General features: G+C 48.9%; 1 protein-coding gene and 1 long non-coding RNA gene across 3 annotated transcripts in view; one reads left to right on the top strand and one right to left on the bottom strand.

The window, feature by feature from the left end:
* Positions 1–7,007: 7,007 nt before the first annotated feature.
* Positions 7,008–14,489, bottom strand: LOC106835232 (uncharacterized). 2 transcript variants are annotated; one of them, XR_011497181.1, is made up of 3 exons: positions 14,077–14,489; positions 11,137–11,187; positions 7,008–10,095 (listed from the first exon to the last, which is right to left on the bottom strand). It is a non-coding gene; the product is annotated as an uncharacterized lncRNA (long non-coding RNA). The 2 variants fall into 2 exon arrangements; XR_011497182.1 differs by having other exon boundaries at positions 7,009–10,098.
* The window catches only part of GALNT6 (polypeptide N-acetylgalactosaminyltransferase 6), a 34,040-nt gene continuing 23,153 nt past the window's right edge, over positions 14,424–25,310 (top strand). The window contains exons 1-2 of the mRNA XM_044755736.2: positions 14,424–14,628; positions 22,247–22,366. The gene's annotated coding sequence lies outside the window, so the exon portion shown is untranslated. The remainder of the gene's footprint in view (positions 14,629–22,246; positions 22,367–25,310) is intronic.

Raw genomic sequence — 25,310 nt, 5'->3', positions numbered from 1 at the left:
TTCTGCCAAATTGAAAAGGCCAGCCTCCTCCTTAAGGAAGGCAGAGTTTCTCTGGTCCTTTCTTATAAAATATAAGAAAGAGTATCTGGGGGCTGGCCCCGTGGCCGAGTGGTTAAGTTCGCGCGCTCTGCTGCAGGCGGCCCAGTGTTTCGTTAGTTCGAATCCTGGGCGCGGACATGGCACTGCTCATCAGACCACGCTGAGGCAGCGTCCCACATGCCACAACTAGAAGAACCCACAATGAAGAATACACAACTATGTACCGGGGGGCTTTGGGGAGAAAAAGGAAAAAATAAAATCTTTAAAAAAAAAAAAGAAAGAGTATCTGCTAGATTGACCAAAAACGACCAGGGTTTACGAGATGGGCAGCCAATGAATAGCACGGAAAAAAAATCCAGCCTTAAAACAGATACAGAAACTATTATGAGCTCAAATTTTTAAAATACAGGGGCCGGCCCAGTGGCGCAGTGGTTAAGTTCACACGTTCCATTTCTTGGGGGGCCTGGGGTACCCCGGTTTGGATCCCGGGTGCGGACATGGCACCGCTTGGCAAGCCAATGCTGTGGTAGGCGTCCCAGGTATAAAATAGAGGAAGATGGGCACGGATGTTAGCTCAGGGCCAGGCTTCCTCAGCAGAAAGAGGAGGATTGGCAGCAGTTAGCTCAGGGCTAATCTTCCTCAAAAACAAAAAACAGATACAAAAAGAATCAGTTTTATTTGGGGTAGGCAAAATGAACGAGTCATTACAGTCTGATTATAACCTGGGTATCAGTTTGAGTCTCTCCAGAACTTCTTGTCCCTTTCCCCTAAGAAAGTCTATCCAAGATGATTCCCCTCCATAGCAACCCTGAGAAGGGGCCATCCCATTTCCCCTAGATATCTCCAGTGACAAGGAATTCATCATTGAGGCCCAGTCCAGAATCAATTTGCCTCCTTGAAACTTCTCTTTATTCCAAGTGCCTCCTCTGCAGTGCCAGAGGGAAACGCCGCTCATTCTTCCAGTGACAGCCCTTCAAACACCTGCGGCCAGTTCTGATCCCCTCCCTCGTCTTCCTGCGAGGGCATGATCAGGATGGGGTTACTGTCGCCAGCAAGCCGCTGGCATCCCTGTGACTGTAGATCACCAGGAGAACTTCCAGCGAAGAAACACAGAATTTAAAAAGATTCCACCCTGGTTCGTTTTTGTATGTGATGGCTTGCGGTTATGTAGGAAACGATTCTTCGCTTTAGGAGATGCACGCCGCAGTGTCTAGGGGTAGAGTATCATGATGTCTACAACTTACTTGCAAATGATATAGCAATACAGATATAGAAATAGATAGATAGGCCCAGATGGAGATAGAAATAAAGTAAATATGGCAAGATGTCGACAATTGTGAAATCTAGTGGGGCTTTACTGATGTTCATTGTTCTCGTTTTTCATCTTCTCTCTCTGTTTGAAATTTTTCATCATTAAAAGTTGGGAAATAGAGGGTCAAAAAAGGTGGGGGATGAAAGTGAAATAAAGACATTTTCAAAAACACAAATAATCAAACAAAGACCTCTATTAAATAGGCAAATTCCCAGGCCAGGGGGCCCTATTTCACGTCTTCTCCTGCCCCAAGCTGGCCAAATACCAAAAGCAGAGACTGTCCCCAAAGTATAAGAGTCATGCCTAAAGCAAAGCGACTCAGAAAGTTTGAAAGATAAAGGATGGGCAGAGGTATGCCCACTAAAGGAAAGAAAAGAAAGAAAGTCATGATTTTACCTTCTGGCAAAAATTACAGGCACTTTATAACAAGAAAGGTCTACAATGACGATCTAACAAATACCTACGCACCAAATAACATAATAACAAACACACAGAACAAAGTTTACTGGAAATACAAGGAAGAATTGACACACATTATTATGAGAAGAGTTTATTTTACCTCTCTCCACCTGTAACAGAGCAAGACGAAAAATAAGATAGACACTTGAGTAACATAATTGATATGACTGATCTAATTGACATATATTAAACTCTATATTTTGAAAACAAAGAATATATGTCTTAAGGGCTTATGGAATATTCACCAAAATTGACTATTAAACCAAAGGAAAACTCAGTAAATTCTATAGATTAAAAGACATTCTATTATCATAATGTAATAAAACTTGAAATCAGTAATAAATTTTTTTTAAACTCTACTAAATGGAATTTTTAAACTCTTAAGTAACTCATTCATAAGAAAAGGAAATTAAAACAAACTGCAGAAGACTAGAACCAAAAATATTTTATAGCTTTAAATAACTATACACATAAATATGAAATTAAAATAAGTGAACTAAGCATCCCACTCAAGAAGTTAGAAAAAGAACCACAAAAAAACTAAAAACTTCCTAAAGATGGAAGTAGAAATTATTAAATAAGAAAACAGAAAAACAATGAAACTTATAAACATATTCAAGAACTTTTCAAACTATAATACAAAGTTATAGTAATCAAAATAGTATGGTACTGGCATAAAAACAGACACATAGACGAATGTAACAGAAATGAGAGCCCAGAAATGAAGCCATGGAACTAATATTTGACAATAAAGCCAAAAATACTCAATGGGGAAAGAATAGTCTCTTCAATAATTGTGGCTGGAAAAACTGGATAGTTACACGCAAAAGAATGAAATTGGACCTCTTTGGTACAACACTCACAAAAATTAACTTGAAATGGATTAAAGACTTAAGTATAAGACCTGAAACAGTAAAACTCCTAGAAGAAAACATAGGCGAAAAGCTCCTTGACATCAGTCTTGACAAAGATTTTTTTGGTTGTGACACCAAAAACACAAGTTACACAAGCAAAAATAAACAAGTGGGACTACATCAAACTAACAAGCCTCTACAAAGCAAAAGAAGCAATCAACAAAATGGAAAGGCAACCTACAGAACGGGAGAAAATATTTGCAAGCCATATATTTGTAAGGGGTTAATATCCGAAATGTATAAGAAACTCATACAACTCAATAGCAAAAAAAAAAAAAAAAACAACCAAATAACCAATTAAAAAATGGGCAAAGGATGTGAATGGACATTTTTCCAAAGAAGACACACAAATGGCCAACAGGTACACGAAAAAGTTCTCAATGTCACGAATCCTCGGGGGAGATGCAAATCAAATCCACAATGAGATGTCACCTCACACCTGTTCGAATGGTTTTTATCAAAAAGACAAGGATAACAAGTGTCGGTGAGGATGTGAAACAAAGGAGCTGGCGGTAGGAATGCAAATTGGTGCAGCTACTGTGGAAAACAGTATGGAGGTTCCTCGCTGGTCTGGAGCCTGGGTGCAGACATGGCACCGCTTGGCATGCCATGCTGTGGTAGGCGTCCCACATATAAAGTAGAGGAAGATGGGCATGGATGTTAGCTTAGGGCCAGTCTTCCTCAGCAAAAAGAGGAGGATTGGTGGCAGATTTTAGCTCGGGGCTAATCTTCCTCAAAAAAAAAAAAGATAGTTAAAAAGATAGAAAATCCAAATGAAGGAGGAGGGGAGAAGAAACAAGAAAGTTTGAAAGAAATACCCTCCACTAAAAAAATGAATAAATTCAAGCCCAATTGCATTCACGGGCAACTCTAATTGGAACAATCGAACCTAGCACCATTCTTAGCAGGAAAACAACAGAAGTATTCCCAGTAAAGTCAGAAACAAATTAAGGGTGACCATAATCATCACTGTTACTTAATGGGTAGAGAGGGTATTAGCCAACAGAACTTGATAACAACAACAACAACAAAATATATATATATATATATATATGTAAATCAGAAAGGAAGAGACATTATATCATTGTAGTCATTATGTCCCTACATTATATCACTATAAGAGAATCAACTGAAAACTACTGCAAACAATAAGACAATTCAGAAAAGTGGCTGGGCACGAGATTATTATGCAAAAATCAATAGCTTTCCTATAACTCAAAGCACAACTGACTCGATAATAGAATGAGAGAAAGGATGCCTGTTAGGACAATAAGCGAAGAGACAGAAGATTGTGCAAACAAGCAACATGCAAGAACTATATGAAAAGAGCAGCTCCCACTGAGTGGCACAAAAGAAGTCTTGAGTAAATCGAAAGGCACCCCCTGTGTCTGCTAGGCAAAACTCGATTTTATTTATGCTGTTAATTCTCCTTTTGCTCATCTATAAATTTCAGATCACAAAATGTTTATTTTTTTAATGGGCAAGCAAAAATATCCAGGAAAACTCTGGGAAAAAACCCCAAACTGGGTAACTAGTTATTCCCTTCCTCACTCCTTACCTGTCCAGGAAGGAGAATGTTCCAGAGGGAGCACTACACTGGGAGCCACTCTCCTTGAAGAACGACTGGGAAAGGGCCCCAAATGGCTCCCTTGACAGGAACGCAACTCTACCTGCTCCCTCTAGAGCAACATCGCTGCAGCGAGGCAGAGCCCGGCTCCCTGCAGCCCACATCTTCCTGCAGCCGCCATCCTGGGCAGCCTTGGGTCTCCCCAGCAGAAAGATGTAAACACCACGTCCCCTAGCTGTCACCCCTGAGTGGCACTTCAGAGCGCTGGGAGCTCAGGTCCTTGCTATCTGAAAGCTCTGCCACCACATTTCTAAGAGATGCTGTTATGGTTTGAACGGTGTCCCCCAAAAGACACGGTGAAGTCCTCACCGCCAGTACCTCAGAATGTGGCCTTATTTGGAAATAGGGTCATTGCAGGGGTAATTAATTAAGAGGAGGTCATCCTGGAGTAGAGCCGCCCCTTAGTCCAATATGACTGGTGTCCTTATAAAGAGACGGCTGTGTGAAGGCCCAGAGAGACACAGGGAGAACGCCATGTGAGGGGAGAGGGTCAGAGTGATGCGTTGACAGTCCAAGGAATGACAAAGATTGCGGGCAAGTCACCAGAAGCTAGGAAGAGGCAAGGAGCGGTCCCCTACAGATTCTAGAGGGAGCATGGCCCTGCGGATTTCTCCACAACCGTGAGACAATAAATTTCTGTTTTAAGCTACCCAGTTTGTGGTACTTTGTCACAGCAGCTCCAGGAAACTAACACAGGCGTCCACGGGCGGCATCCGTGCACTGTGCACCACTAGGGCCGGCAGCCGAGCGCCCGGTGGAAGTCGCCGCGCGGAAAAACCGAAAGAGTTTTAAACAGGGAATTCTGACCAGTCTAGCTAGTAGCACAGGGATCCCGTGCTTCAGACACACTCTCAGGGCAAGACTTGGCTCCAGTCCCCTCGTCTTTTGACACGCCTCCAAATTTGCCCAGCTTCTGCCCTGAGGACTATCTGGCCCGGGCTGACTCCTCCTCATTAACGGCAGCCCCTGCTGCAAGGAGCCCACCTAGCCACGACCAACGTGGTCTGTTCTCAACACCAGTAGTCCGAGGGAACCTGGGGAGAGTGGAGCCTCCGATGGCCCCAGACTGGACTTCTGGATCTGATATCGCTGCATAGAGCCTGCAGCACTATATTCTGGGGACTAGCTGGGCCGTGTTATTTGCATTCCAAATCGTGGGTCCACCCAGGTCACACGTAGGCCCCTCACTCTACTTGCATCTCTCTCACTACCCACCTGGTAAACTTCTACTCGTTCTTCACAAACCAGGTCATGTCACCTCTTCATCCAGCAAGTAAGTTAATCACTCCCCACCTTGTGCCATCACTGGACTCCTATATACGTTCCTCTGTTACAGCTCTCATCACATCCTAGAGGAATCGTTCACTAGACCAGGAGCTCCTTACAGATGGGGACCACGTCTTCCTCTCTGACTCCTTAGTACCTGGCACTGTACCCCTCCCCAGTAATGCTTTATGGCTTCCAAGTGCTGTCATATGCATGAACCTTTCCAACTGTTGATAGAATGTTAGAATGTTCTTACTTACACCAGGACAAAATCTCTCTTCTGGGATAATTATATTTGTAGCTGGTGATTCCTCTCATCGAACAGAGCTCCCTGAGAGAGAAATGCTAGTTCTTTGCCTTCCTCTGGCCCTAACCCCACTTACACAGAAGTCGCCCTCGGTAAACGCAACCACAGCAGCTGCGACTGCCACACTTCCAACTTCCAGGAAAGCACCACGCTAACCCCATTACGTCCCTCTGCTGCTTTCTGTCCCGTGTATCTCCAGGGAACCAGGCAGTCCAATTTGTTTAATGCCATGTGATCTGCTGCACCCACACCACATTTTACGGTCTTAATTTAATTTATTACAGACATTGTGATGTGGCTCTGTTTTTCTGAAAAACAGGTCACCTCTTACATTAGTTATGGGCCATCAGCCCTCTCCTAGTTGACAAGGGCAGGGACTTTTTCTGTCTCTTCTAGTAATGGGTAATATTTCCTCCTGGAATAAGAATCAAAAACTTTAATAATGTTCATAACCTTTGACCTAGCAAGTTCCACTTCTAGAAGTTTACCGTAGGAAAATGGCCAGAGATATGCAGAGAGAGGGTTTACAGCAGCACTATTTATATGTAACAGGGGAGACCCCACTGAGAATTTGGTGCAGTCTCTCCAAAGCAAACGTGAGGGATGTGGTGGGCCACAGAACATCAACGTGCCTGAGCCTGAGGTTGTAAGGAAGTGGAGAAATGGGGCTCTCCCGGCCCCCCAGCACTAACAGGGGTCGAGGTGCAGCACGCCCTGAGGGGCTTGGAGACAGACCCCACGCTGGACTAGCCTCTTGCCTCTCTAGTCTTTGGGTCATCTCCTCTCCCAAGTTCTCCTGGTCTCCCATGTATCTCCAAGTCCTCCCTGGGAAATGGCCTAGTTCAAGGGCATCTCACAGGACAAAGCCTAGAAGGATGGGTAGTCCATCCCTCCCAATCCAATGTGTCCTCACCTCTCACTGCGAGTCTCCACTCCACTCTCTTTCTCTGTTACTTGGAGAGTCAAAAGCTTCATTTCCTAAGTTTTTCTTGGGAGTTTCTCTCTGCTTCCTCCCTGCCAGGCCTGGGTTTAAGTGAACACAGATGGCCCTTTACCAACTTCCCTATCACAATAAGTTAGTTCAGTGCATACATTGTTTACTGGTCAGGTTCTTTCAGTTGCAAGTAACAAAAACATTCAAACAAATTTCAACCAAAAGAAGAAAGGGAGAGAGAGAGTAAACAGAGGGAAAGAAAAGAAAGTGAAAGAAGGGAGAAGTCTAGGAATAAATGACTTCAGGTACAGCAGGATCCAGGAGTCCAAAATATATCATTAGAGTCCTCTTACTCTTTACCTTTATTCTCTGCTTTCTCAGGATTGACTTCATGCTCAGGCTGACTCTCCTTCCTCATGTAATAGCAAGGATAGCCATTGGCTGCTCTAAACTTACATCATTTTCCCAGCTAATGATTCCATCAGCGGCCATGTGGGGTGGGGTCATCTTTTTTGCTAGTTCCAGGAAATATCTCAGACAAGGCTGAGTAGCCTGGCTTGGGTAATGTGCCTAACCCTAAACCAATGCTGGTGGCCAAAGGATATGCACACATAGATATGATGTACATATCACAGATCCACCCTTGGTGCTGGGGGTGAGGTGGGCTTCATCTGAACTTCATGGACTGAGAATCGAAGGAAGGTAGTTCCCTGAAGAGATGCTAGACAGAGAAGAGAGCAGATGCTTCACATTTGACTGGCCCTCTCCCGATCTCTGTCTGTCCTTGTACACAGTCACGTCCCCCGTCTCTCCTGCCTTTGGTCAGGAGTCTGCTAATTTGATGTTCAGCAGGCAGTCCCATGTTCCAGATCAGTGATCTGTCTCCTTCATGCAGCTCCTGGTATCAGATTTGGGTCTGCTCTGACAGCAAACAGCAACGGTGGCTAAGTAGGAAGATCCCTAGAGTGTGCCCATATGTCCGGCTTCACACCGAGGGAAGCCCACTTCCTTTGCCCACCCCAAGGCAGAGGTCACTGCAGCGGGCCCCGCACAGAGATGGGGACTCCCAGGGCTGCAGCCACGGCTGCACAGGTGGTCGTGCAGCTTCAGCCCTGCACAGGCTTAGCGTGGCGCGCTGTGCCCTGACCCAGGTCTGCATCTGCCCAGAGGAAGGGGGATCTTCTAACAATTCATAAGGCTCCTGATGGACTAACAACCTCCTGCGTGCAGCACAGGTACAGACAAGGGCTGACGGCTCCAAGGCTGACACAGGAAGAATTTCAAGGCTTGGCCTTTAGACCTGGGTGTGATGTGGCCGAGGTAGAGAGGCAGCGAACCTGCAGCTCGGTGCTCCTCCGGTCAGGCAGACATCTTGCTCCTCACTGGCTGCCAACGTCACCAGACTCTGGGGAGTGCTTCTCCGTGAATTGACAGAAGAGGCCACGGGGAGCAGCAGCCACCCAGTGGATGTACCGTTGTCTCATTTCCATCCTTTGCACCGCTTCCAGCTGCTTTGGGAGTAGACCCAAATGAAAGAACTTGGAGTAGGACCTAAGTGGTCATTCTTGGCCACCCTCAAACCCAGACGAAACCTCACAGGTCAGCTAAGCTCATCAACGAGCTATGAGGCTCCATCCCAAACTCCAAAAAAGAGCTTTTGGGTGGAGTTACAGGCGCATACCAAGACAGCCATGTGTTGGCTTCACGGATCCGTCCATTCAGGCTTGAGGGGCCCCTGCACGGTTAGGAGAGCTCAGTGGCTCTCCTTGGCAGCCGAGGAGTGGCCCTGGGTGCCTGTGTTGTTGTCACTGTTGTCGTTGAAAATGGAGCGTTTACTATGTTCTGAGCACATTACGAGTGATTTACATACATTATCTCATCTAAATTTTACAACAGATCCACATTAATATCCTTTTTTTAAAAAGAGAAAACTGAGAGTAAACAACTTGCGCACCATTACAGAACTGCCAGCTGAGGGGTACCGTGCAGTCAGTCTGAGTCTCTCCTTTGGTCGGGGGAGTTCTATCTCGGCCTCCCAGCACCCACATACTGAGATGGGCCTCTCCCATAGCATCTGGCTGTGGGAGAACCCTGTGAAGAATGGGTGGTGTGACCTGGCACCTCCAGAATGTTCCCTGGGCTCCAATTCTCTGGTTCCAAAAGCAAGGAGTGCATGAGCACCCCCTCCAGGTCTTCACTCCTCTGCAAGGTCTCAGAGAAGCTGCTTACACGGGCGGCCAGCTGAGGCTCCCATTCAGACATGGCTTCCTCCGCCACTGGAATTAAAAGTTTAGGGCCATATTGGCTCTAAGGTTCTCTGACTCCCCGGGTGGGATTGTTTCCTCTGTGGCATTCCAGGTTCTGTAGAAAGTTCTAGTTTTTGTAGACTCAAAGCAAAATCTGAATGTCCTTGGAGAAGGTCTGGGTCCCTTTGGGCTGGTGCCCCCTATTTTCCCCTTTGGTCCCTCCCTTGGCTCCAGAACAGCCCACAGAGTTATCTCACATAACAGATGCCATGGTGGGGTGGACTCCATGAGCAATACAAGCTCCAGATCAACAGCGTCAGCAGTGGTCCGGGTTCTGTGGCCTCTCTGCTCCACCCTGTCACTGGGTGGGCTCTGTCCTCAGCTAGGCTTCCGAGGGGCTGTCTTCTTCTTGTATCCGTTTTGTTCAAAGGAATGAAAGCTTTCCCAGAGGCTCCCAGGAGACACCCTTCTTTGGCCATCGGGCAAGAAGAATGGATCACCATGTTGAGCTGAAACTAACAGCCCAGGGACCAACAAAAGCTGAGGGGTCAGCTATCCTGACCCCCATAGCCTTCAAATTTAGCACTTGTGGGTTCACCAGGGTATTGAATGCCAGGACAGGATAACACATCACAGAGACCACCAAGGTCCTAAAAGTCCATCTCCAGCTCCCCCTAGTGGGGGTTCTTCTCCTGTTCTTGGGGCATCCATGTTTTGTACCTGTGAAGTCACTTGGTGGTTTGGCAAGCCTAGAATAGTTTCCCATAAACCTCTTACAACAGCCAAACTCCAGGATATTTTAAGTCTTGATCATTAATAAGTGGAGCCAATATCTTTTCAAAGTTTGAGTGCAGCCCTTGTTCTGACAATATATGCCTGTCACATCTTACTGTAGTCTGGCAGAATGTGCGTATATCAAGGCACCACTTCAGGTCTGTCTTCTCCTGACAGTAGAAAACATGAAGGAGTTCATTCATGCTCCTCTAAGGTCCTGCTGAAAAAAATTATGTCATGTAAGTAAACTAGATAATCCACATCCCCAATCCCCTTGTCCATGGAGTGGTGAAAGGGTGCAGTGATCCTTGAGATATTCTGGGGCATCCCTTCTAGTTGACAAAATTCTATGGAAAGTTAAGAACGTGGGTTTTTCCCTCACTAACCATAGGTTTCTCTTAGCACCACTCCTCACCAACTATCACCAGCTTCCTGTCTGGCAGTGGGTCTGAACTCTGAGAAAACCCACGTACATCCCCACTGAGGTTGACTGTTCCACCCACTACCACAGTGGGGGGGCTGTAGGCTTCACTGAGAATCAGCAGCTCTTCAAAGAGTTTCTGTAATCCCTGATTTCAAACGATAAAATCTATTTTAATCTGCTCTCAGCAAACATAACCCACATTCTATTCACGGAGAAAGAAAACATCATTCTAGTTTAGGGCTTCCCTTCAGTGTCTCCTCCTGATCTCCGGGTGATTAGAAATCCCTGAGATCAAAGTCCTCTGGATTTATCCGCAGATCCAGGTGGAACGGACCCAGGAGCCGGCAGAGGGACAGTCCTTGGCTCTGTGTGGCCTCTACCCACTCTACCCACCACACTGAGGGGGGGAGGACCACTTTGCACCTACATGCTGCCTTTGGAGAGTGCCAACGTTTTTTAAAGGCTGAATTTAAAGTCAGACAGTGAGTAGTTGGAAGAGCCAGGATCCAACTCAGGTCTCACTCCAAATCTGCTTTCACTTTGCCAAAAGCAAAGCTGTTGATACGTCTGTCTACCTAGAAGACCCAAGAGAATCAATTGGAAATCTATCAGAGCCACAAAGAGAGCTCAGTAAGCTGACTGCTTTTAAAGTGACTGTAACCATTGCAGACAACATAATAAAAAAAAGTTACGATTTCAGGTACTTGCTAAAATCAAGGTGACTCCTTCTCTGGGCTGTTTCTAGAAAGAATCAAAAGAAACTGATGACACCGGCTGCCTCTGGGGAGGAAAATTAGGTGACGGGGTGTGGGGGGAGGGAACGGACGGACTTACACTTCACTATACTTTTGGAATTTTGATTGTAGTACCATATGTACATTTTACCTGTTGAAAATAAATAAGATTCCATGGGAACTAATAAGCAATGAGGCAAAAATTTCAGGACATTCAGAGGACATCAGACATCAGGACATGAGAACTGCCCTTGAGTTATTCCACCGCCTCTCTTTTACTTTCACTCCAAAGTAATATTAAACAACATTCAGATGCTATCTGATAGATTTCACCCTAATGAAATTCACTGTTTTTTCAAAGTCTAAGAAGACAGGAACCTCCTCTCCCACTTTTTAGGGACAGATAACAGAGGTTTTGCTGTAAGCTGGGGATAGTTTGCTCTGGGGGATCATTTATTACCCCTTTTATTACTTCCCTTTGGACAACATAACTATCAGGTTGAGATCCAATTACGTTTCAGAAGGCTCACTGTGCATATCTCTTTCTTTCTTTTAAGAGAGCTATTAAACAATAAGATATCATAATTTGGGGCAGAAAGAGTTCTCACAGCAAACCTTGTAAGCATTTAGAGGTTTTATTCTTCGCAATGGTTAAACTTCCCTTTTGCAAAAGGTGCCCCCAGATCCTGGGCATCTTGAGTACTTCTTCTGCAAACTTTCCCTGCTAAGTGGTGCCAGCACCCCCTCCAGATGGGCAAGTCTCCCTCATTCCGCTCCACCCAGAGGTCCCCTCACCAGGGACTGCGTGTGGAAGGAAGAGACTTGATAAGGACTGAAGCTGACGTCAACAGCCTCACAGAGCTGTCCTTGTCTCAGTTTGCTTCAACTGATCTGCTCCCCACCACACTTCCTGCCTTAAAGGGGGAACCCCCGGAAGCATATTGATGTGAAAAGCGAAACTCAGAACACCCAAAAACAGAATCCAAAACGGCCAAGAAATAAAAATAAGACTGTGAGAAAAAAATGAAATTCACAGGACTTGCTGAAGAGCAGGGAATTCAGGCAAGTCCTGCAGAGGAGCTGAATGATGGCAAGAGCCTTGGTCATGAATATGCAGAGAAGATTTCTGGAGAGAAGGACCAAGGTCCAGGGAGGGGGGAAATGTATCTTTCATCGTATATCTTTTTATAGCGTTTGAATTTTAACCATGTGCCTATATAACTTTTTCAATTAAAGAAAACTATTTTTTTAAGTGGCCTGCCACCAGAGGCAGGCTGAGGTCAGAGTCACCATTCTGCAGTGGTTCATCTCCAGGCCTTCCTGGAGCGGAAGGCAGGGAGCCTGTCCTTCCCGCCAGAAGGGAACAGCTCAGTGCATGACACATGGTGGGTGGGTCACACATCCTGCGGACTACATGTGCCTCCAAATTAGGCAGCTGATTATTCTGCGGACTCAAAGTCATGTTTAAAACCAGAATCAGCCCAAGTAAAATAGGATGAGTAATTTGCTTCCAGAACGTGGAGCACACAACACAGACGATGCTGCTTCCTTGGGAAGCTGGGCACCACCTTCTCAGGAACTCCAGGATGGGGTTAGTGGACATGACTCTGTCCTGGGGAAGAACGGAGGCTGTGAGTCCAGGCTAGCCCATCATCCTCAAATCATGTTGGGTCCTGACTAAGTTCCAAGGGCCAGGTCAAGATCACACAATCCCTGAGGGTCACAGAGCAAAGTTAGAGGAAGGGTGGGGCAAAGACCTTAGGGTCAGACTCATATAGGAGTGTCTAGCCCCCAGAAAGAGAGAAATGAGGGGGAGCATCCCCCAGTCTTCAATAGGAAATGCCCTTATCCTGAGAAAGATAGCTATCGAACAAGACAAGTGACAAGAATGGTGGCAGCTGGAGCAGTGTGAGTTAGAATGAGCCCTGAGGGTCTGTAAAGGGGCTAAAACGTATGATCAAGGTAACCTCTGTAGAAAGTCTCCCTTTAGGAACTTGAGCCCCAAAGAGTCTCTAGTGTGAAAGAAAGGGAGGTGGGGGTGGGGGAATCACTCAGCTATTAGGAGTTAGGGGAGACGGGTGACCGTGTCTAGAGTGAGTGGACGCCTCCCTTTTCTACTCCGTCGGGAATGTCCATCCTCCTGATCTAGTGTAGCTGGGTAAGGTCTTCTCCATGCTCCCCTGGGCTCCTCTCTCCAGACTCCATCGCTGCTAAACCTCTGGCCTCCTCAATAGCTCAGTCCTAAGGGGGGGGTCCCAGATCAGAAAACAGGATTACTCCCCTCCATCCAATTGTTAATCCCCAAGAGACTTCCCCCGCGTTTCCCAGTTCACTTCAGAAGGTCTTCTTGCTCAGATCCAGCCACCCACACTCCCACTCCCAGGTCTTACGGACTTAGAAATACAAACTCGTTTAAATATCAAAATAAAAGAAAAACAGAATTAGTGGTCCAAGTTTCTACCACAGAAAATTTCCAAACTATCGGCTATTTGGAGTCTGGAGTCCTCCACTCTACTTCTCTATTGCTGAGATAAAGACCCAGAAGATTACATCACAGAACCTTAGAGCCGAGAGAACCGGTGAGCCAGCAGCCCGAGGCCCTGGCGGGGTGACTCAGAGCACGGGTTTAGGAAGTGAATTCACCTGTATTCTGACTCCAGCCCTGCCGCTGCTTGTTCAATGGTTCTCAAAGTTGAGCGTGCACCAGAATCACTTGAAGGACTTTTAAAAACACACCTTGCTGGGCCCCATCCCTAGCGTTTCGGATTATTTAGTCTGGAGTGGGACCCAAGAATCTACATTTCTAACAAATTATCAGATGCTGCTGCTGCTGCTCCGGGAACGACACTTTGAGCAGCACTCCGGCTGTGTGATCACCCGCCTCCCATGTACATTCCGGATAATAATCGTAGGTATTTGCTGGTTTCCCTGAGACCTTGCACATGCAGCCCTAGCTCGTGGCACACAGTTAACACCTGCAGTTGTTGGATGCAGAGGAGGAGTCCTTTGTCCCAGACCACCCTGCCAATGAGAAGCAAACCTGGGACGGAGCCCCGGGGCTCCTCGCTGCCCGGCCGCGTTTTTCCCCTCCGGCGCCGCTGCCTCCGGGCTCTGAGCGCTCCGGCCGCGCCGCCGCCGAGCCCGCGCGGCGCACGCTGCGGTTCCATGCACACGCAGCTCCGCGCCACCGGCGGCTCGGCTAATGCCTGTCGTCCTGGAGGGGGCTAGGACCCTCCGATCTTTTTCGGCGCTGAGAGCCTGGCCGCGGAGGCTGCATCCCGGGGTGGGCTGCGATCTGGAGAAGCTGGGCTCCTAGCAGCGGCCGGCAGGTGGGGCGCACGGGGCGGGGGACGCCCCCGACCCGGCCGCCAGCCTCCAGGCGGCCCTAGGAGCAGAGGGCGTTCCGCTGCCGGCTGCAGCGCTCGGGGACGCGGCGGGTGACCGCCTGCACCTGGCCGGGCAGGGGAGGGGCGGGGAGGGCGCGCCCCAGCAGCCTTGCAGGGCCCGCCCCGGCCCCGCCCTCCAGGACGTCCCGTCGGGAAGCCGGCGAGCCGGTCGGCGGCGCGGCTGCGGCTCTGCCTTGGCGCGACAGGTAAGCGGCCGAGGCAGCCCGCGACCCTCCCAGGCCCCTCCACCCTCCCCCTGGCCTGGGAGCCCAGAGCTCTCCCGCTTTCGGGACTTTCCTCCGGTCGAGCGCGCTTCTGCCAAGTCCTTGCTCCCCACCTCCCCGCTCCGCCAACCTTCCCCTCCTCCGCTTCCTCCTCACCGCCCCCCACCGTAAGATGAAGGGGCTGGGCCAGCCTGGTCCTCATCCGTCGTGGTGGCCTCTGGCCCCTCCCTCGGTAGGACCCCCCTCCATCTTTGCGCCTTCCTTAAAGGATGAATGAAAAGCTCAGGCCTCTGGGTCTTGGAGGAGTGCGGTGGGAGAGGGACAAGCCAAGTCTCCCTCCCGGGCTTTACAGCCTCTTCTCTTAACCCCCCCACCCCCCTCCCCGCATGCTTTCTGTGCCCCGTCTCCCCGGTTGGGCCACCCCATGTGCTCCACTAAGAAAATCTTTCAGAAGCTTCCTCCTGCCAGGGCCACGTTGCTCCTGAGCAGGTGGGGCAAGCGAAGAGAAGCTTCCTGGTGGGGGTCGGGTCTCGGATGTCCTCCCTCTGGAGGCTTGGGCCCTTTGGGGAGTGGGAGCGGTGTGGTATTGTGGGGAGGGAGTCTGACGGGTGTTCATGACTCTGACTGTCACCAACTTCCCGCTTTCCCGGTCACTTGTTCCGAGCCCCAGGCGAAGCGAAAGGAGAAACAGTTTGCTACTCGCCCCCAGAGCCAGTCATCGCAGACTGTGTGTGTGCAGTGGGGCACCAGGGAGGGTTCAGTCTGCCAGCAAAGCTTGGACCAGACCCCCTCTGTTAGCTGCTGGCCCGTTGCAACGGTCCCAGGAAGGACTTTCACATCCTGCTCTCAGCCCAGCTCCAGACCCACAAATGCAGTTTACAGACTCCGCATGAGGTTAACAACTTGACTCACCAAAGAACCTGGGGCTGGTGCTCATCTTTCCAGAGATGTGTGTGCACTACCCAGGGCCTAGTCTCTCCCGTGGGTGAGCCCTGTCCCTCCCCATCCCAGGAAGGGTCAGAAGGGTGAGACAGGCACATTCGTGTGATGAATAGTACACACTAAGGTGAGAGGTCTGAAATACTTTGGATCCAGTTATCCAGCGGAAGCCAGTATCACCACAGGTACTTCCCCCAGCTCCTGTTCCTCACCAGTGTCATTCCCTTTAGGCCCCCAGAGGTGACAAGAGAAAACTACTTTCAGGGGCACCAGGGCAGAAAGCAGGACAGGGCTGTCAAAGGGAAGAGGTAGTCTGGAGCTGGCGGAATCGAGAAGGAAACTGGGCTGCCCAAGGTGGTCTCATCCTTGGTAATCACTGCCCACGGTCGGCAGGGCAGCTGACTCCTGTCTACAGCCACGTGGAAGAACTCGAGGGAGGCGCCGCATGTCCGAGGCCCTCTGAGATCAGAAACAGTGGAGCCCAAGTTCAGCTGGGAGAGACCTGGGTAGGAGACACGACCATGGGCTCAGTCTGTGTAGCCAGTGCCTAGGACAGAAGTCAGGAGCAGGAGGGCAGCTAACCCTGGGGCCAGAGGCCTCTCAGTGCAGGGCGGTAGTGGATATAAGGGAGGCAGGCAGCTGACTCAGCTCTGTCACTAATTTAGCTGTCTAACCTTGGCCAAATCACATAAACACTCCCTGGGTGGGGAGCAAATGAGAAGGTGTATTTGAAAGGGCTTTGGCAAAGCTCCAAGCACCAGCCAAAGCCAAGGCAGTGTGGTGTCAGGGTTAAGATTGCGGGCTTTGGAGAGATGTGGGCCTGAGTGCAAATCCTGCCTCTGCTACTTCCTAGCTGTGTGACCTTGATCAGGTTACTTAACCTCCCTGGGCTTTGGTTTCCTTCTGTGTAAAATGGAGATCACTGTGGGTTGACTTGATATGGTAAATAATAATATTAAAAACGGTGGTGGTATTGTCTTAAACCTTCTCTGGCTTCCACAAACATGTTCCGACATCTCCAGCCCTGGAAGTGAAGCTGAGGACCAGAGTGGGTGTCTAGGCACCAGAGGGACCCCAGTGAATGGTTGTGCCAGAGACTTGGGTAAACTTAGCTCTTCATGCAGCCCTCTGCCCCTCTCTGGAAAATCCCAAAATGCCAGTTCTCATTTGATGGGAATGAGAGTGAGGGTTTGAATAAACGAGAGGTCAAGTGCGGGGCAGTGCCTGTCTCTGTGTCCAGCTCAATACTGTGATTGTGCTGCGTGAAAGGCTTGCTCAGTGTGCAAGGGTGGGTTCAGTCTGGGGAGAAAAAGGACTGTTAGAAGACTCTTTTGTGGCACCGGAGAGCCCTGTGAGGTCAGGTTATTCTGTACCCTCTGCGACCTGGTCCTGAGCCCTAGTTAGAGATTTGAAGGAAGGAAGAAAGCCAGTCCTCACCCTCAGCTATACCTGTGGCAGAGGACAAAGGACAGCAGAGCAGCATAACCAAATCCCTCAGGACAGAGGGATGCTACAGGGATTGGCAGGCCAGGTGGACTGGTCGGAAAAGCATTCTGGGGGCAGAAGATTGGGGGCCAGGATTTAAAGACCAGGAAGGAAAGAGAAGGCAGGATCTAGATGGCCTAGTATCCAGGCCTGTTGGTTCTGCCTCCCCTATGAAATCGAGTGGCGCAGTCCCACAGGGGGACACATGGGTGGGGAAACTGAGGACAGTAGGATGCTCCTTAGCCTGAGGCTTCTTAGAGGGGGGAGTTTCAAGGAAGAATTTGAAAGAGAAAAGAAATATAGCTTGTTTAGCAAGAAGATAAGGGAAAGAAAGGCTTTGAGGAGGAAAAGCTAGCCAGTGAGGGTGAGTGGCAGACAGGAAGCAGACTGCCCAGGCCGCATGGCAAAGAAGGAATATGAATACGGCTGTTCCGACTGAGAAAGGAAGAGAGAGGCCTCACGCAGAGGAGGCCGGGGTGGCTTCGGCAGATCCTCCAGATGCTGGGCGATAAGGGCACCAGCTCAGCTGGCGGTTTGGAGAGCGGAGAGGAAGAGGAGGATCCAGGAGGCAGGGGATGAATCAGCAGGATTTGGGAGTGGGCGTGGAGTGAACCTGACATTGAGGAGGGTTTAAAAGCTCCATGCCTGGGAGTGGGGCAGGGGTTGTTTCAAGGATTTCGATGCTACCCGCAGCAGTGGGGGAGTTGAGAAGACTGGCCACTTAGAGGGCAGGGCACAGACCCGCATTCAGAGAGTGGCATGTTGAGTCTCTGGTGGCCCTAGGGAGAAGTCCTACAGCCAGGAGCAGACTGTGGGGTGAGGAGAAAAGGAAAAACTTCGGGTCTGTCCGCTCCCATCACCACCCTGCGGTCTGGAGACCAGCCCAGGGCTTCAGGAACACCCCTCCTGTTAACTCCCCCTCCACACCCAACCCCAACTGACACATGATAGACTCAGTTCAAGTTCCTTTTTTTGCCTTCTGTCAAACCCAGCCTGATTCCCATCGGGGTGCCTAGGTGATTAAGACACCCCACCTCCCGCCCACCTTCGTTCCTCCTCCATCCCTGGCTTGCTAGGAGCCAGCAGTGTCCAGGCTCAATGTGAGAACAATTGCACAGCCCTGCCCCACCTGGCAAGGGCCCGGAGGTCCTCCAGCGAAAAACCCGTGAGCTGGTGAACTTCCTGTCTGGTCACGTGTTACTTTGATTTTCAGTGACTTTTACAAACTTGGAATAAATCAACAAATATCTGCTGAGCATCCATCGGATGCCAAGGTATGCAGCGTGAGCGAAATTGCGCTCCGTTTTTCAATTGAAAATCCCGTGTTTGTGTTAAATGTTCGATGTTGAAGCTTAAAATGTTACGCAAACATAAGATGAACCTAGATTTCCTGGGGAAAAAGCTTGATAGACTAGCTACAGAAATAACTTTCAGTGCATCTTTCTGGGAAAATAAGCCACAGTCCTGCAGCTTTAGTCCTGGGGAGAGGCTGAAGTGTCTTGAAGGTGTAATTATGGGGAAACCTCCCAGCCTTCTGTAATCAAAAGGGTCAGAAGTGGGAGGAGGGGTTTGGAGGAGATGATTTGCAAGAGAACAGAGGAAGTGAAATGGGGGCTGTGTTTGATGGCAAGAAGGTTCTTTCGAAGTAAGGGAGAATCATTTGGCCAAAACAGACCTCACCAGTAGCTTAAAATTGATCTGTCCCCTCCCCAGAGTGATGTCTCACTCCACACACCTGCACCCTCTGTGACAGTGGTGACAGTCGTCACTTTTCCAAGAAACCTGTAATTGGGCTGTCGTGTGAGTAACTTGAGCAAACATCCTTGTGGTGGGGTTGAGACTGGTACTTCCTGGCTGCCACGTCTCCGGAGGTGAGCAGGTTGGTTGATAAACAGAAAGAAACTTTGTTACAAAGAGGCCACCTGGCCAGCAAGGGCGTGTTCCGGGTGGCTGACCCTGGCTTTCACAAAAGCTGAAACTTTGCCTGGGACTTCCAATTTTGGCCTTTTTAAAGCGTTTGTCGTCCTGGGCGGGATTTGGCGGAGATAAGTGCCAGATAGGGGAGGAAGGTGTCTATAAGAGAGTGGGGCGGTGGCGGGGGATCCCCCTGCCCCCGGGCTCAGGAGTGCCAAACCTGGTCTGCAAACTCCCCCAGGTGACATCCAAGGGGGACGCAAGAGCAGTGGGAGTTGGGAGACTGGTGATGTCTGCTTCTGGAAGCCAAGAGCTGGAGAAGTCACCTGACCACTTTGGCCTCACCTGTGAAAGGAGGGTGTCGGACCCACAGACATACCAGGTCAAAGTGGCGCCAAGGAACGAGAATGCTTACTGTCGTATGTGCATTCGAAACATCATGTATGAAGCCAGCACTTACCTTTGTGGCTTTGAATAGGTCACTTTAACCCCTCTGGGTTCATCTCATTTATTTACAAAAGTTTATGGAATGTCTACTACGTACAAAACTCATGCTAGACTTTGCAAGTGATAAAAAGGTGGAAGCATTGGTTTTCAAATTTCTGTGACTGGACCAAAGTAAGACTGCGTGTGTGGGTGTGGGTGTGTGTGAGGAAGAATGGCCCTGAGCTAACATCTGTTGCCAGTCTTTTTGCTTGAGAAAGGTTGTCGCTTAGCTAACATCTGTGCCTGTCCTCCTGTATTTTATATGTTGCATGCTGCCACAGCTAGGTCCGCACCCAGGATCTGGGCTTGCAAACCCCGGGCTGCCAAAGCAGAGGGCACAAACTTAACCACTACATCCCTGGGCAGGCCTAAGAAAGACATTTTACAAAACTTAACCTACTCAGCGTGTGACAGGGTATCCCAAAAGTCTTAGGGCAGTTTTACACTTTCCTCACTCAGAGGTATGAATTCTACAAACTAACAAAAAAGCGTGATTTGAAAACGTATTCTTTTTTTAATTTTCACCTTTCTTTGAGGAAGATTAGCCCTGAGCTAACATCCGTGCCCATCTTCCTCTACTTTATATGTGGGACGCCTACCACAGCAGGGCTTGATAAGTGGGGCTGTGTCCGCACCTGGCATCTGAACTGGTGAACCCAGGTTGCCAAAGCAGAACGTGTGAACTTAACCGCTGCGCCACTGGGCCAGCCCTGAAAATGGATTCGTTTAATTTGCTTTCTTTCTTTTGTTTTATGAATTTTGAATAACAAATTTTTCATTTTAATTTTGTATCAGGAAATGTTTATCAGCTTAAATGGATGAGAAACATTAAAATAAAAATTTACTATTCAAAATTCATAAAACTAAACAAAGTAAAAGAAATTTGAATAAAACTTTCAAATGATGTTCTTTGTAAGTCTGTGGCATTTATAGTTCTGAAGTTATTAAAGCTTAAAACCGCACTACACTTTTTTTTTAAGATTTTATTTTTCCTTTTTCTCCCCAAAACCCCCTGGTACATAGTTGTATTTTTTTATTGTGGGTCCTTCTAGTTGTGGCATGTGGGACGCCGCCTCAGCATGGCTTGATGAGCGGTGCCTTGTCCACGCCCAGGATCCGAACTGGTGAAACCCTGGGCCACTGAAGCGGAGCATGGGAACTTAACCACTGGGCCATGGGGCCGGCCCCCACACTAGACTTTCGGTAGATCCTACACATGTATGTATAATAACTGAAATGAAATTTTAACAAAACAATACTTACCCGTATTACACGTGAGCACTTTGGTATATTCTTTTTTGTCCTATTCTGATCTTTTAAAGAATTTTTTCCAGGGGCCGGCCCAGTGGCACAGTGGTTAAGTGCACACGTTCTGCTTCGGCTGGCCCGGAGTTCACTAGTTCAGATCCTAGGTGCAGACATGGCACCGCTTGGCAAGCCATGCTGTGGTAGGCATCCCACATATAAGGTAGAGGAAGATGGGCACGGTCGTGAGCTCAGGGCCAGTCTTCCTCAGCGAAAAGAGGAAGATTGGCAGCAGATGTTGACTCAGGGCTAATCGTCCTCAAAAAAAAAAAATTTTTTCCATGCTAATTTGCAACGCTTTAAATTTATTTCACAATCCTATGCATCAGTGGTTTGGTGGACACTGGGCTGGGTGAAACCTCAGTTCCCTTATACCAGTGAGAGAAGGTAAGTTTGTGTTCTGGCTGGTGGGGCCAGGAAAGCAGGTCCCATTTGCTCAACCTAGGAAAGCTTCCTGGAAGAAGAGGATTTCTGGTGTCTTCTCAGTACTGAAACCAAGATGATCTGATGTGTTACGATCCCAAGGGTGGCTGGAGGGAAAAGAGTTGGGGATGAATGCTCAGCAGCAGCAGGAGGGGAATGAGTGGTGGAGAGCTGTGGGCATACTTGCCAGTGGACCTGGAGGCCAGGCCGTGGAGCCCGAAGGTGAGGGAGTCACACAAGCCCACTGGGGTGGGGAGGAGCCTGTGAAGCCCTGCACTAGACAAAGTCCTACATGCCTACACTTCCTTCACCAAGCGTGGTTGGGGGTGACATCCCGACCTTGCTCACCACACTTCTGGGAATCGGCTCCTACACAGGGAGCAGGATCCTTAACCCTGAAGTCTTCTGGCTTCTGCCAGGTTGTGTGTCTCTCCTCAGGAACTCTTTCCTCTTGCCCGCATGCTGAGCACACAAACTAGAGAGCGAATCCCATCGGCCAGGGCTAATCACAGGTGTCTCGTTTCAGGATGTGGTTAGTACCTTGAGAAAGTGCAGGCTCCAGCGAGAAAGCGTTGGACTGCGAGAGCAGAAGCCTGGGAAGGGCTTGGCGTGACCCTCGGTCTCCCTCTCCAGCAGAAACCTGATGTTCTAGTGGTTAAGATTCCCTGCTCTCGCCGCCACCGCCGAGGCATTCGTTTCCCGGTCAGGGCACCACACCCATCTATCGGTTGTCATACTGTGGTGGCTGTGTGTTGCTGTGACGCTGAAAGCTACACCACCAGTATTTCAAATACCAGCAGGGTCCCCTTAGGGGAACAGGTTTCAGCGGAGCTTCCAGACTAAAACAGACTAGGAAGAAGGACCTGGCCACCCACCTCCAAAAAATTTGCCATGAAAACCCTATGAATAGCAGTGGGGCATTATCTGATATAGTGCTGGAAGATGAGAGGATGTTGCGAGAAGAGCAAGCAGGGTCCTGCTCTGCTGTGCCCAGGGGCAGTAGGAGTTGGAACTGACTTAACGGCACTAACAACAACTCTTTCTCCAGGGCCAATAAAAGGAGCAAAGGCGAACCCCACTGCAAAGGACCACGAGGCAATGCCAGGAGAAAGTTGGAGTGACCTTGGTGATTCTGAGTGAGACAATCAGGGAGGCCTTCCTGGAGGAGGTGAGTCTTGAGCACTTGGCAGCAGCCGGTAACTAAGCTGTTCCCACGCCTTTGTTTCTGACTGTGCTCCCTCTTTCTTGCTGGAGTGGACAGGCAGACAGAAAGTATCGGGGAAGGTGCAGCCTGCAGGATGGTGCAACACTGTCACGGCAAACACTTCCCCATTCTGCGGGCCCTCTGTCTGTGCTTAGCTGGGGCAGTTCCAGAACTGATGAGGGGTCTAGATCAAGCAGAAGCCCTTGTGCTGGCCCAGCAGAGCTCAACCCCCAGGGCAGGAAAGAGCCTCTCCGTCGAATGCCCGTTTCCTCCTGGGCAGCTTCTGCAAGCCCGGGCAGCTCTGCCTTCCTCAGCTTGGCCCTTGGTGTCTGTGCCACTGCTCCATTTCAATTTTATTAATTTTTGCATAGGTAATGTAATCAGGGTTCAAAGTAGAAAAGGGAATTCAGAGAAGGATCTTTTCTTGTTCCTGTCCCCTCCCTGGACAGGTGCTCCCTGGACCCACTGCTACCAGTTATTCTTCTTCTCCAACTAGATTTTAAACTCCCACGGGGAACAGCATTGTCTCATACCTCTCTGTGTCCCTCTGTGTCCCAGCTGGGGTGAACTGTCCACCCAAGGGAGTTCTCCTGGCACCACACCCTCCCTCCTCATCAGCGCTGCTGCTCTCTTGGGTTGGACCCCAAGCCCTGTTAACTGGCCGTCCGGCTGCCTGGCAGACCCCTCTCCTGGACGCCCTCCACCAGCTGTCATGTTGCTTTTCCTGTAACGCTGGGCCCCCCACAAATCCGTTATTGCTTCAGGTCAGGTCAAGGGCAAACTCCTCGGCGTGATGACTTGGTTTCAGCCACCTTTCCAGGCCCATCTTCTGCTACTCCCATCAGGCTTCATGCTCCCACCATACTGAACGACTTGCAGTTCTCTGACTGGCCCTGCTGTCTCCTGCCTCTAGGCCTTTGTATATGTTGTTCCCTCTGCCTGGAGTGTGCTCACCTCGCCTGGCCAGCTCCTACTTGTGGGTTAGTGCTCAGCCCAAGCTTCTGCTGGGGGACCTCTTCTCAAACGTTACCCTCCCCTACTTGCATCCTCTCTCCCTCAGCACCCGAAGGTGACTCCCTCATGCTATCTTCTCACCAGGTGATCTCCATTTAAAATCTGGCTCCCCCGACTGACTGTATGCTCCTTGCAGGCTGGGCTTGCTCATCTCTGTGTCTCCTCATCTGGCAGAGGACCTGGCATACAGCACATATTCAATCAATACTGGCCAGTTGAACATCTCCTTTGTCCCAGACAGCACCTAACACAGAATAGACGCTCAACGAGATTTCATTTTATTTAATTTTTCATGCTGCTGCTGAATTTGTTATCAAAGGAAACCACCTGTCTCCCCCCAACCAGAGTGAACCCTGCTGCCCCTTGAGACCATGACGGCCACATAGTCTCCAGATCTAAGTGACCCCCGACACCAGGCCTCCCCATATGCAGCAGCTTGCTTGTTGAAATAACAGCAGTAAATAGTTCAACTGGAGTTACTTTTAAGCAAGACCTATCATGGGATAATGAGTGCGGCTTTGGCCAAGGACCAGGTGCTTGAGGATAATTGCTGGGAAGTTGAGCAAGGATTTATTCATCATAATAACAGAAATAATTGATACCATTTATTGAGGGCTCGGTATGTGCCAGGCACTCTGCCGAGTGTTTGACATACGTTATCTCTGATTTAATCCTCACCACAGCCCTGGGAGTTAGGTATTAGTTACCCCCACTTTATAGATGAGGAAATTGAGGCTTAGAGAAATTAAGAAATTTGTCCAAGGGTCACGCAGCTGCTAATGATAAAAACTAACACTTTTTGAAAACTTACTGTGTGCGGAGACTGCTAAGCTTTTTCCGTGAATTATTTCATTGAACTCAATCCTTCTGTGAACCCTAGGAGGCAGGTGCTGTTACTACTAGAAGGGGCAGAACCAGGATTTGTGCCCAGGTCTATTGCCACTGGTTTCTAGCACTTAACCCGGTAAGCCTTGTGCTTCTGGAGCACAAGAGGAAGTTTTGCAAACATTCATCCTCTGAGCCGTGGGACCACGTGCCTCGGGGTGGAAGCTGCTGACACACAAGCCCAGTCCTGCCTGCAAGGTGTTGTCATAGAATCTTGGATTAAAAAAAAACTTTTTATTAAATATGAATAGATGAAGAAGAAAACTGATAAAATATGTGAGGGGGTATAAAGAATAATAGTACCAGCCGCCATCCACTTTAAGAAAAAAACTCTTTCCTTTGAGGTCCCCCTGTGTGTCTATTCCCATATCTTTTCCCCCAGAAACTCTGGTTTCAGCATTCCTTTATTTTTCTTTATAGCTTTACCGCATAGTCATTTTTGTAGTTGCAGAAATGTGTTGTTTAGTTTTACATTGTTAAATTTTCTGTAAATGGAATCATAATGTACATATCTTTCTGCAACTTGCTTTTTTTGCTCAACGTCGCCTCTGTTGTTGCCCCTTGAAGCAGTTTATTCTTTGTCGCTGCTGTATATCCCCCATGGGGTGGCTGTTTCACGCTGTTTGTTCACTCTACTGCTGATGGACATTTGGATTCTGCCTTGTTTTTGCCATTTTAGTCATTGTGGCTAGAGACATGCTGGTACCTGCCCCCTGGCTCACGTGTGCTGGAGTTTATCTGGGATATCAAACCAGGAGTGGAACTGTGGGGTCATGGAGTCCGTACGTTTCAAATTGTACTTGATAATGCTAAATTGTTTCCCGAAGTGGTTATGTCATTTAAGTCTCTTCACGTCGAGTTTCGGTGTTCCAGTTGTTCTAGATCCGTGAATGTCGGCGTCTTAGGGCAGGAAGGAAACGCTGCGCCCATCTCCTCGCTTTATGGACGGAGGAAACTTAGGTGCAGGGAAGTCAAGTGACGGGGTTAAGGCGATGTCACCATTCAGCTA

This window comes from Equus asinus, chromosome 22, assembly GCF_041296235.1.
Source record: "Equus asinus isolate D_3611 breed Donkey chromosome 22, EquAss-T2T_v2, whole genome shotgun sequence".
Lineage (NCBI taxonomy): Eukaryota > Metazoa > Chordata > Mammalia > Perissodactyla > Equidae > Equus > Equus asinus.
The sequence above is the reverse complement of the archived record's forward strand: the minus strand, read 5'-3'. Positions and strand labels throughout refer to the sequence as shown.